The sequence below is a fragment of the Haliaeetus leucocephalus genome, unplaced genomic scaffold (assembly GCF_000737465.1).
Source record: "Haliaeetus leucocephalus isolate CR32 unplaced genomic scaffold, Haliaeetus_leucocephalus-4.0 Scaffold840, whole genome shotgun sequence".
NCBI classification, from domain to species: Eukaryota; Metazoa; Chordata; class Aves; order Accipitriformes; family Accipitridae; genus Haliaeetus; species Haliaeetus leucocephalus.
In genome coordinates, this window is record NW_010973276.1 from 4,872,594 (window position 1) to 4,885,753 (window position 13,160).

The window sequence follows — 13,160 nt, forward strand, 5'->3', positions numbered from 1 at the left end:
AATATGCCCCAAGTCTCCACCTGCCCAGGACAAATGCTTTCCATGAAAAGCAGCGGGGGCTCCGGGCACCTCTGCAGCTGAGAGGGTAGACGGGGGCTTAGCACTAACACTAAGGAAGCCCAGCCCCACTGCACCCGTTGTGCTGAGGAAGTACCGTTTTTGGTCTGTTTGCTCCATACTCCAGATGGGGCCTTTGGATGCAGGGGGTGGGGATTGGTAGAGCATCCAACTTCCTTCCTGCCCAGGAGAGGAGAGCATCCCTCCTCCTCTGACCTGGCCATCACAAGCATCAATTGCTCAAGCCAGTGGCCCTGTTAAATCAACAGGGCTGCTAATTGGATGCTAATGCAGTGTGCCTGCTGTGGTCCTTCCTAATGCCATGGCTGCACCAGTCATGTTGGTCTGTCTGGCAGTCAGTGCGTGTCCCTCTATTCTTCATGGTGGGGACCCTGCACTTGCACAGAAGCAGATAAAGTTTAAGCTGTGTCTGTGCTGAAAGCAAAGGAAAAGGAAAAACACATCACTTGATGGGTTTTCTCATCATGGCCATACATTCCCCAGGTTTGGAGATGCATGAGCCATTCCCGGTGGTCCTGGCAGGGGGTTTGGATGAGGGCTTGTGGTTTCTCCTGAGATGGAGAAGCACCATCCAGTTGGACGTACGCTCTCGCAAACCGGGCCAATTAATTCTGCTCCGGGCGTTGAGCCAGCGATGGTAGGAAGCAATGATGAATAGCCAGGCTGTTGCTTCCTCCGCCGAGAAAGCGTTTTGGGAACTCAGGAGCTGCCACAGTGGGTGTGTTTCCGGAATGGTTTGCAACTTGTTTCTGTTGGTGAGACATGGAGCTGACAAAGGTGCTGCTTCCATGAAGCATCCCCTGAGGATAATGCGTGAAGTTGGTTGGTTTTAAATGCCTCTTTAAAAGCTGGCTCTCCACCAAATTTATTCTGCTTTTACTAAGTTGTGAGACCCCAAGGTGGTGACTCTGTGCCCTTGGAACAGTGTGGTTTGGGATTTTTTTTTGAAAGCCCCATCTGGTGCTTGCTTAGGGGTCATCGATGGGAACCCTGTGCCAGCCAGTGGTGTCCGGAGGTTGTCACCCCCATGGTGGCCTTGCCTTGGCTCATCCAAAAGGAGCTGCAGGTCCTAGAGCAGGCATGTGGATCTCAGTTAGTTGTTGGCACCTTTAATCAGCAAAACTGGATTGAGCATCAGCTTATCCTTTTATCCCAGAAGGTGGTTGCTTCAGGCTGATGATGAGGGACAGGACCTACGTCGTCCCTCACCTTTTATCTACAGCCTTTCACTGGCAGGAAATGTAAAATCCTTCCCACAGTATTGGGGGGACCTTTGAGGCTCATGGATTTCAGCCCCCCACAGCCTTATATTTATGGCAGGGCTACAACCTTCCTTGTGAGAGAGCCCATTCATTCAGGAGCCTTTCAGGTAGGGATTTCCAAGGTGCTGGGTAGATGTTTCTTTGCCTTTTTGTCTGCAGGCAAAAAAAGTGATTCTGAGTGCTGCTGGTGGGAAGAGGCATCCAAGCAGAAATGCAATGGCCCTGCCAAAAAAAAATTTAAAAAATTGTCATGTTTGTATGGAGGTATAATTGTCCAGGCTGTCTCAGTGGTTGCAAATGACTCCAAGTACATGGTGCTTCAAGACCAAGAGGGTGCCCAGGGCCTCCTGAATAAGGATGTGAAAGTAAAACAAGTGCTTGTTTAAAGAACAATGTAGGGTATTGTTTATTTTTGCTCCTAATTAGAGGGAGATGCTAGTGGTCCAATTCCCATATTTTAAGAGCAACATTCAGCCAAAATGATGGACAGGGAAGATGAGAAGAGACTGCTACAAGCCAAAGGCAGCAAACCCATGAAGCAGAGCTAGAGACAGCTTTAAAGCTATGAACATAATTGCCCGAGGAGTCTGCCAAGGAACCAGATGCTGTAAATGAGAGAATAACTTCCATGGCTTGGCATCTGCCTGCGATCCAGGGAGAGGAGGAGGAGCAGAGGAACTGCATGGAAGGCTGGGGAACAGTTGCTCCAGCTGCAAAATGGGTACCTTCAAAAATATTTGGTCCATACTGGTATTTTTGGACAGAGGAGAGTGAACCTGTTGGAAAGGGGAGAGGTGATGGTTAATGTACCTGTCATCTGGGCTGTTTGACCCTATTCAGCGTGTTTGGCGTCAACATTATGTGGCTGTTTGGCTGTTGGGAAGATCCGGGTGCTGTGGCAGCTTAAGCAGGTGGTGGTAAATGAGGAAGATGTGGTCGGGCTGAATTCTGAACCTTTTGGGACCCATTTCTGCCCAGAACCCTGCAGAGCAGTCTGTTTTCCATGCACGGACAAGCTCAGTTGATTTTTAAAATAAGTGGCTACACGTGACTTGTCTGAGGTCAAATCACGCTTGGCAGTGCTGCAGTTTTGAAAACCAAACTGGAAAGTTCCTGTTATTTTTCTCCCCAGTTTATTTTTGCAATTACTGTTAAAATAATTGCAGTTCTAGCAAAGGTAAACAGCTGGGTTTGACATAACCAGTACATAAACAATATCCATCATTTACATGGTATAAAACCTCTGCAACACAAAATATTACTAAGGCTGCATTTTAAGGAAAAAATAAAAGGCCTTTATGGGAAGGGGAGCAGAAAATCAGCTGGGGTTCTACTTCTGCATTGAGTACATGTGGATAATGACATCAGTGTTTGCAGCAGCGATGCAGTCTCCTTTCTGCTTGTGCTTGAACCAAACACCCCAGAAAAAAGTGTAATAACAGCGCTGTGCATAGGGCATCTTCAGAAAGCCATACGAGCAGTGCTGCCCGGTGTGCGTAAACATAACATGCCTTTCACAGCTGGGGAAATGAAGGCAGGGAGCAGTAATTAGAGGTAATAGGGGAAGTTCATGCAATTTCAGGCAAGGACAAGGAGGATAGCACTGTTTTTCAAGTCAGGGAAAGGAAGCTTTGTTCATAGGTTAGGCATTTTTTTTTTTACTGTTTTAATAGCCTTTTGTTTTCTACTCTTGTTTGGCTTTAATCAGTGGAGAAGTTCAATGTGCTCCTTGGGTGCACAGGGATGTGATGGAGGTGGGAGTGGGATGGATGGCTCGGGCGCATCCCGAGGAGCCTGGCAGGGAGTGGGGGGAAGTGGAGGCAGCTGGGGGCAAATTCAGCCCCTGCCTCCACATGCTCGTGGCAACCTGCTACGTGTGCATCCGTGTTTGTAAGTAGTTGTGGAAGTTTTGCCTCGAAATAACAAAGTGTTTTTGCAAGGAGGGACAGGGGGAGGCCTCTGTATTGCCATAGCTTGGGGACACAGTCGTGTGCAAGTCAAACAGCCACATCATGTTGAGTGCTGAATGACTCTGCTTATTAATATAATAAACCAGAGGAACACGCTGTCATGGCAGTCTCTGCAGCGAGAATCCAGGGGGTTATTTTAACCAAGGCAGCATTAAATCTTTCTGTCTCCTGAAAATTGCACCCTGAAGGTATGGGCTGTAGGGTAGGAGGCTAGGAACATTTAAGAAGGGCTTCCAGGAGTTTTTATGCATATTGTGGTCTCTAGAACAGTGCTTTGCTGTCTGAGGTTTTTATATCATGCTCATCACTATAGTTAAGTTCCTGAGAGATGATAAGGAGCAAAGCGCTCTCTCTCTCATTTTCCTTTTTTTTTTCCCTTCCCTCCTTAGTTTCAAGATGGAATTTTCTCTGCTGTAGCACTGATACAAGACTTTTTCTTCAGATGTACTATATGAAAACATGCTGTCATCTCTGCTTTGGAAGCTGGGAAATGTGTGCGTGTGTATGTATATTCTATATATACACACACTATAGAGAGATACGTGTGTGTATATATAGACCCCCCCTCCCTTTCTCTCTCAAGGATAAAATAGGCCTTTCTCATCTCTTTAACAAAAAATGAGTGTTTGTTAGGTGATGGAAGATCAAATCTGCCCCAGGGTCCCCTGATGGGCTTTCAGCCCCGATCAGCTGTGATTGATTCAAGGGCAATAGCACTCCTCTCCCGCACACCCCTGACACCAGGATTTTGGTCATTGGGCATATGGGTAGGTTCACCAAACCCTTGGAGAAGACCTGATGTGGGGTCGGTTAATGCCGACAGCCTGGCTGCCTCCCTCAGAGCCCGGGAAGTCTCTGAGCCCACAGAGAGACCTTTGTGGCTCCAGACAGCCCCATCATAGGGGGCTGCCTGCTGTAGACAGGCCTTTCCAGGAAGCTCCAGTCCCTGCTAGGGAGAGGGATGAAAGTGAAAAAGGCAAATCTCAAGGAGAGAACAAGTTGAGGGGAGTCCCTGCAGGTTCCTCTGAGGTATTTTGCATCATCCATGTGCCAAATGCAAAGCACATTGGGCTGGTCTGTGTTGCTTTATTCCAAAGTGGAGCTGGAGCACCTTGGAGCTTAGGATGTGATAGTCTCCCATTTGCGAGCTTCTGGTGAAAAATGCGCCTGAATCTTCATGTATTTCCTAGGTGTTGGCTTGTCATGCAGGCAGCTTTCTCTTCTCTTTTTCTTATCATGGAGAGGGTTCAATACATCAGCTGAAATAACTTTTTTTGCCTCGGCAGGGAGGTTTCTTGAGGCTGTAATTGACTCTCTCTCCCTTTCAAGCAATGGCGTTTTACCTGGGAAAGCAGCCAGTTGGTATTTTCAGCACAGTAGAATTCTGCCTTGCATTAAAAGGAGGTGGTTCCAGATCCTCATTGGTTTTTTTTCCCCATATGATGATCTCATTTTACTTTGTGCCCTCTCTACCATCCTATCCACAGTCTCATCAGCTCCTTCTTAGCAATGCTCGCATGAGATGGGCACTTCTTTAGTTTCATTGAAACAGCACCTGCAGGACCAACAGATGAATAATCTGGAGTCCTCAGCTGCACCATGATGGGCAGCTGTGTCCTGGTTTTGGCTGGGATAGAGTTAATTTTCTTCCTAGTAGCTGGTATAGTGTTATGTTTTGCATTTAGTATGAGAAGAATGTTGATAACACACTGATGTTTTCAGTTGTTGCTAAGTAGTGTTTATACTAAGTCAAGGATTTTTCAGCTTCTCATGCCCAGCCAGCAAGAAGGCTGGAGGGGCACAAGAAGTTGGGAGGGGACACAGCCAGGACAGCTGACCCAAACTGGCCAAAGGGGTATTCCATACCATGTGATGTCATGTCCAGTGTATAAACTGGGGGGAATTTGGCCTGGGGGGGAATCGCTGCTCAGGAACTAACTGGGCGTCAGTTGGCAAGTGGTGAGCAATTGCATTGTGCATCACTTGTATATTCCAATCCTTTTATTATTATTGTTGTCATTTTATTAGTGTTATTATTATCATTATTAGTTTCTTCTTTTCTGTTCTATTAAACTCTTCTTATCTCAACCCACAAGTTTTACCTTTTTCCTTCCAATTTTCTCCCCCATCCCACTGGGTGGTGGGGAGTGAGTGTGCGGCTGCATGGTGCTTAGTTGCTGGCTGGGGTTAAACCACGACAAGCTGAAATCTCCTTTAAGTGACCCTGAAATTAGGGCTGAATTATTACTGATGTGTTTTTCTTTTCAATGAGTATGTGTGATAACACTGAAGGTAAATTGAAAGTGAAGAAGATGCTGCATACTGGCAGGAAATCTGAAGAGGCCAGGAGAGAAGAATTTCCAAAGCAGAAACAAACTGTTCTTCGTTCTTAGTTTTTCATGCCAATTTAACGTATTCCTGAAAATTGCCTCAATTTAACTTCAGGGGAGAAGAGAAACTACAGGGTTGGTGTAGCTGAAAGGCTGCATCCTGTTTTAGCAAGTTTGCTATACTTTAGATTTTTACCTAGAGAGGTTTTTTTTTTTTTTATGGTACTTTCTACCAGCACTTTTCCACACTTTGTTCTTTTTAAAAAGTGCTCTGCAATCTGCAGGAAAAAGATGCTACACACAGTTATCCCTATTTCACAGGTAGAGGGAACTGGCAGAGATGTGCAGTAACTTTGTTCCCTGCCAGAGCCAGGAATAGACATGAGCCTTTAGTTCTCGCATCCTGTATGGTGCAACACCGCACACCTCTGCCTGGGAGTCGTCCCGGCAGCGTGCAATTGGAGCAGGGGGTGTAGGGCTGAGCTGGTCGTCCCGCTCGACTCAACCTCATTTTATGTGCCTGCCCTTAGGTACAGTGAATTACCCTCTGTGTGATGAGCAATGAAAGCAGTGGTGAGTATTTCGGATTATATATACCTTATACAGCTAGACACGGGAAGCCTCAATAGACTTGGCTACTTGTCTGGCCTCTCTTGCTAGTTAAATAATCTGGGGTTGAATATCTCCACCCCTTTGGGCATTGGTTTTCCCCTCTAGCACTCTCCCTCCTCTTCATTTCTCCATCGTTAATCTGCTCACATTCAGTTGGGATATAAGAAGTACTCACTTGGCTTTGCACAATGGAACTCGCAAGTTCTGCTCAGGTCATTAATGTACATAAAAATGCGCTAGGAGTCTGCAAATGCTGCTGGTTTTACTGCTTCCTTTGCAAGGTCCGTGCAGCCACCCAGCAAATCAGTGTTAGTCACTGCTCGCTCTCCAGGATAGTCTTGCTTGGACTTGCAGGGGTGGAAGATCTGTTGGCATCTGGAGTTATTAGGAATTTACTCTGAGATATCTTGTTAATGTAGCAGCACCACCTCTGCCTATCCACCTCCAGCACCTGCAGAAAGTGAAGGTTCGAGACCACATGGGTACAAGCCAGCTTTGTTTTCCAGAAAGTTTTGATGCTCGAAATGCAGGGACAGAGTTTCCCGCCTGGTACCTGGAATAACATGATCCTCTGCATTAAGTGAGCAATGCTGCTCTGCCCTTTGCTTAGGAAAGGGCTTCAGGGAGTTTTATTGTGCAACTTGTGCTATGCTTCTTGTGTATGAGCTGGAGACTTCAGTTTCTGGGTCTACTATATCTTCCTCTAAGTGTAAAAAAAGAAAAGTCCTTAAGAAAAAGAATAATACACTGTCAAATTTTCATCGCTTCCTTTGCACAAGTGTCGCCTTATTGGGGTGATCACAATACTGATAAGCACAGATCCTGCAGTGCGCTTAAGCAGAGGCATAAAAGTTTGCAGGATATGGGTTGTAGATTTTAAGGTCTTGCAGCCAAAAGGCATTTCTTTCCTGTCTTTGCAAATGTTTCTGATGCTGTATAAATACTGTCTTTGAGGTTTACAGGCAGCTAACATTATCGCATGCTTTCATTTAAAGCAAAATCAGAGTGCCTGTTTTATATCTCTAAGAGAATTATGAAAGCCCTCTTTGCAGCATTGCAAACAAATGGAGATTGACAGTTATTAGTTTATGATCTAACTGCTCCGACAGTGTTTGACGCAGAGGGATTTTCAGTCATTGACTATGAGACATCCCTTGTACGTGCTTGAGAGGGATGCTGAATCCGTCGTACCATTGCTGACCATTTACTTGGCCCCTGCTGGGGATCTCTAGGTCCTGAAGGGGTGAAGGTACCAGTACTGAGCAAACTGGGCAAGCAGCAGAGCAGAAACCTGCTTATTGCAGCAGATGCTGAAAAGGGGCTGTAGAAGCTGTTTTTTCTTCCATGCCCTTGTTTGGGGGTATTTGGGAGCAATATAGAAACTGAAGATTACGTTATGCACATTGCAGGTCACTTTTAGTAATAATCAGCATGAATTTAGCACCTAATAAATGTCTAATAAATCTGAATTAAATCTTTAATTGAAGGGCTTAATGTGAAGAGTAACCAAAAAAATAAACAATCTGTTCAGTTGCTGATGCTCTGCTGCTCACTGTCTCTCCTGTGTGAGGCAATTGCTGCAGGTCATACAGCTCGTTTTATCTAAGTAAAAGCAGCATCTCTGCCGGAGTAAGGGTTCAGGCAGCATGGGCCCCTCTCTGCACCGTTTGCAGGCACAGCGCAGGCCGCTTGTCGCAACCCAGAGCACCGCTGTAAAGCCCTGCCCGTCATGTCCTGCATATGGCATTGCAGCCCTTAAATATGATGGTTTTCATTTGTCACAGCTGTCAGTGACTCGAATCAATCTCTGGTGCAGTTAATCCATCCTGAGTGGAGATCCCAGCAAAGCTTTCTGGTAGCAGGAAGAAGTTTACTCTCTGTTGATACTTTGCAAAAGAAAGAGACAAGTATGTTATTGATTGCAAATGACTGTGGATGTACCCAAGCACTCAAATTCCCAGTGCAGGCTGCTTTCTGGCGGGACAGGAAGCTTTGCAGTGAAGTCACTGGGATGCCAGCAGGGAAAGCAAGGCATCACCTTGATTAACCAGCACCATCCGCTTCCTATGATGCTATGGCGAATTGGGAGTTAAATTTTCATAAATCACATAGAAAAGGCAGAGCACTTATTATTCATTTTGCATGTAGTTATTCCTCCTGCTTCTTCTCGTCAGTATTTTGATTGCTGTCGAAATCTCTCTCCTCCCTGGGTGTAGGCAGCAGCGTAAGGATGGGCATGCATGGGCTATATTGCTAAGCAACACTGCCAGAGTGCTGTGTACCCCAGGCACTGTTGTTACCGCACGTCCATTTTGCATCGTCCGTTGCCTCAGTGCTGTGCTTGCTGGATTTTGATCTCGCAGACCTGTCGATATCATTGATTAAGGGAGATTACAGTGATCATAAAGTTAAGCAGAAAATGGCATTGCCTGTTGCTGGTGGGAGGCTGATGGCACAGGAATGCTGTTCACAGGGAATTGATGCTCATGGCTATTGATTGGCAAACACTTTGCATTGCATTGAATGTCAGTCTAGTTAGTTCATAAATTTATGGATGTCATTCTGCATTTGGCACAAACTTTCCTGCTTTCTGTGTCATTTTGTCTGGAGAGTTTGACTAAAATGGCAACGTGATCTGCTATGAACAAAATGGAGATGTGGGAATAAAATACTAACTTTATCATTTGCATTTACTCTGCATCTTGAAGAGCAGGATTTAGCATACCTCTGCTTTCTAATTTTATTTTTTAACATGGTTTGAAGCCCAGGGAGACTCGTTATATGTCAATATAATGATATTGGTACAATATTGGTAAAATATTGGTATTGGGAGATGGTTGTCAGATAACTTTCATTTTCCAGGCACAAGCGCATAGGAAACACACAACATTTATTTAATACTTTGGGGACAATTTTAAGTCTTTCAAATATATGCTGGGTAATTGAAAACAAATGTTAGCTTCTCTTTAATAGTGCTTCACAGTAGTCACAGTGCAGTGTGACCGAGTTTTCATTTTAGTATTCTTCGGAGACATTTGAAGTATGTGGCTTCTTAAATCTGAGCTGACTTAGAGCATGGGGATCGCTCTCTGTAAAATGCATTATTGCAGCATTTGGAGGAGAGTCTGCAGTGAGCAGTGTTTGCCTCTCTGGGTCATGCCTCACCAGTTCAAATTGGATGCACTCCTTGCAGTCGACCAACTTTCTGGGCTGCAATTTGGTAAAAACTTTGGTAACAGAGGCTCTCGAGTGGCACCTTGCAGTGGGGAAGCAGTTGTTCCATGTGGCCTTGGGGTGTGTTGTGAGCTGTGGCAGCACAAAGTCTCATCATGCCCGCTCAGCGCTTGTTGTGGGCCAGATCCAGCCCATGAAGTGTTGAATTTGTTTTTGCGTTTTGCAATCAGCGAGGCTTGTTCAGAGGAGCTGACCTGCATTTGGAGCAAGGCTTGAGCTGCTGCATCAGCAGTGATTCCGTATGCCGTGTACCCAGGGGGCCACTGGGCTCCAGTGGGCTCCAGGTGGACACTGAGCCATTTTGCTGTGGGGATGGGACTCAAGGACTTTGGCTTGGCTCTGGAGCAAAGACCTATCTCTGGATTGCTGCTGCATGGCTTTTCACAGGTAGCCAAAAGACAGTGATACCTTTTGCTCTCCCCAGCATGTTGAATTTCGGTTGGTGATGCCGAGGAGCGTGCCACATGTGGGATGTGTCTTGTCTAACAGTTAGTCATCTAAAAAGGGTGGTTTGGTTTTCTGTTAAATTGCTGCAGAGGAGTTGGCTGCTTTAGAGGTAATTTGTTCTGCTTTGACCCATGTCTCTGCGCACAGGGGAGCGGGCTCCCTGGTCCTGCTGGGTGGTGAAGGGCAGGTGTGGGCACAGCCATGGGGTTGGTCTCTGACTGGACAGGGTTTTCCACCCCATGTGTGCTGACACCCAGCCCTTGAGCTGAGAAGTATCCTCTTCCCCTGCTGCGTCTTCATGGGAACGTTTCAGAGGTGGGGAAGGGACCATCAAGGTCCCTGTGCCACTGTGGGAAGAGGGGCCACCACGCTCCTCTCCAAGGCATGGAAGTTGTGCTTTTAGGAGAATAAACCATTGCTGAAGAGTGGGACCTAATGAAGAGAATTTGAAGTGCATTTATCCTTTGAAAAGTGGGTCTAAATATAGTGCTATGGAGTTCCATATCTGTCTCTCCAAGACGTTCAGATCTAATGTACCCATTTTGAGATTTTTATTTTTTAGCTCTCCTTTCTGTCAGCCCAACGGCCTCCCCTGGGAATTTAAGTTCCAGTTGAGCTCCTTTGGACTTGTGAATCACTTCCAGTTACAAAGGTACCATGGTGTAGTTGGGATGTGGGTAATTACGTTAGTGTTTGGCAGGGCAGAGTAAAACCCACCTCACCTCCCTCCTATTGTATCCGCTTTTGGTGCTGACTTGGGAATAATAATAATAATAGCAGCAATACAAGGGCCACCATGAAAGCTGCGGGACTTGACTCAATGCACGCAGGTAAGAGAGAGGCTGGGGAGGTGGCAATCCTTCCCAAGTTCTCCCCTGGCAAGTCTTTACTGTCCTCAGCCTTTTTTTTTGATGAGCTGGGGCCATGATCAAGCAGCAGCTTCTTTTGCGAGACAGGTATACCCAGAAAGGCCATTCTCATACGCTGAATAAAAATGGAAATTCATCCCTAAACATCCACATTCATTTGTAAAACAGTTAAGAAATGAAAACTGTCAACGCCTGAGACTGAGGGTCCGTCTAGCCCCCTGAAAGAGCTCAATTTTCCCTTTGCTGATCTGGGCTAGGTATATAAATGTGATCGGCAAAACAGCAGCAGAGGTGCCCAGGCTCATTTCTGTTTGCATCCATCCACTAGAGACTTCTTTTTAAGGATTTGCTAGGCTCCTGAATTGTCATCTTATCGTAAAAAGGGAAATAAATCCTTTTGTTTGCCCTGTGCAGCCATTCTCCCCAGATCTTTTCCAGTATTGGAAAATTCTCAGCCTGTTATGGTGAAGTTTGAAAACCAGCTTAACCTGTGCCTTGCTGTGCATACTTTTGAAAAGATGTGCTGAAGATTTGTTTTGTTTGTTCATTAAATAAAACTAGTAGAGAAAAAAATCTCATTCAAATGCATTATTTTCTGAGAGTGACATATGCTGTTGACTCACACAAATATGTCTCTTCTGGAGAGTCCCTTGTGTAAGAAATCTCAGAGCACTATGTTTTCGGTCATTAATGAGACTTTTTCTTTTCCAGAGCTATTAAAAACTCTGATCTTAATTCTCCAAAAATGCAGAAGATGTGAAATTATACAAATCCAATATTTGATACATTAATAACCAAATAGGTTATAAGAGGGGGCATGAAAATATAACCTGAGGAAATGTGTTGTCTTCCTGGTGGTGTTTTTCCCCTGGTTGCTGTTTATTACTATCCATGTTACCTTGGTAGCAGTTACCGATGTATCCCTAGATAATAACATGCACACAGTAATATGAAGCATGTATGGTATACAGGAACACATACAGTACGCGCAAGTGAAATGAGGTGTATTTTTTTTCCTTTTTCCTTCTAGTATTCTTGAGGCCATAAAGTCCTTAGAAGTACTTTCTATACCATCATGAGGGTGGTGTTTCTGTACCACTCCCAAGGATTACCTTTGAGGGCTGTGTTCTGTCTTGAGGTGGCAACAGTAGTGGTCCCAGCTGTAGAAGCAGAAACTGCATTTTCCCTTTTATTTCAGCTGACAACTAGCATCTGTTTGTGGCATGTGGCAAATGGATTTTACTTCCTATCTGAATTATAAGAGTATAGTCTATGTCAAGAAAAAAACCATCTCTGATGTGGTACACGCTCAAGTCTTTGCCTTGCAGGATGTGTAAGCAGTGGATGACTTGGAAATCTCAAGTTTTGTCCTGCTTTTGGTCAATCTTTTGAAAGATACTCTCAATTGCCAGCTCAGATGTTTCTAATACTGTATTTCAGAAAAAAGTTAGCAAGTGTTTCCTCCTTGGATCCATGTGCGGTGCAAGGCCCTGTCTGGAGGTATGGGTCAGGGGTTTGCTAAACTAGATTTATCTTGGTGGTTAGGGCGATTAGTCTAAACCAAGCTGAAGCATTTCAAATCCTCACCCAAGTAAATTTTTTTCCCAATGAGATAGTGCCCCTCTCCTAGCAGTGGGAATTGTTGTTTCAGCCAGGCAATTAAGAACAATCTTAGGTGGTGGTGTCAGGCCCGCTCCATGCAGGGTCAGTTCAGTGTCACGATGATACTTTTGAAGGTTCCAGTCATATTTATAGTGACATACTAAATTGAACAGAAAGTAGTTACAGCACACAAATGGCAAAGGGCATAACAAAAGCTAAAATCCATTTCAAGTAGGTATGAAATTCCAATTAGGTATTTATTTGTGCTCATATGGGAAATTCCATGGCAGTAGTGACAATATGCCCCCACCCCCAGCCCTCTGTACCTACCATGAGCCATCCCCACCTGGCAGGGGGTGGTTCCTAGATATATCTGGGCTATATTGTGATGCCACTCGCAATGATAGTGTTAACTAATGAAGTTGGTGGGTTTCCCGCAGGAAGGGGTTTCCCCATTGTGCATCCAGCCTGACATGGATTTCTCTGGTTGCACGTGTTTCTAGTCTGCAGCCTGTATCTCTTGTTGTGTTGCCCAACTTATTCCCATGACAGTGAGCTGGAGTTTGAGTCAAAGGAAAATGCAGAATCAGGTCTCTCTAGTGCAAATGGGCATTGGGTAGATTGCTTTCTGGGATTGGTTAGGGATTAGTGGCTATTTTAGGAGCTTTTAGAGTTAGTTTCCTTTAAAAAAGTTTTGTATAAAAAATTGTTTTTTGTGGTGCAAAGTTTTATGGAAAGCAGAGAAAATAATAAATC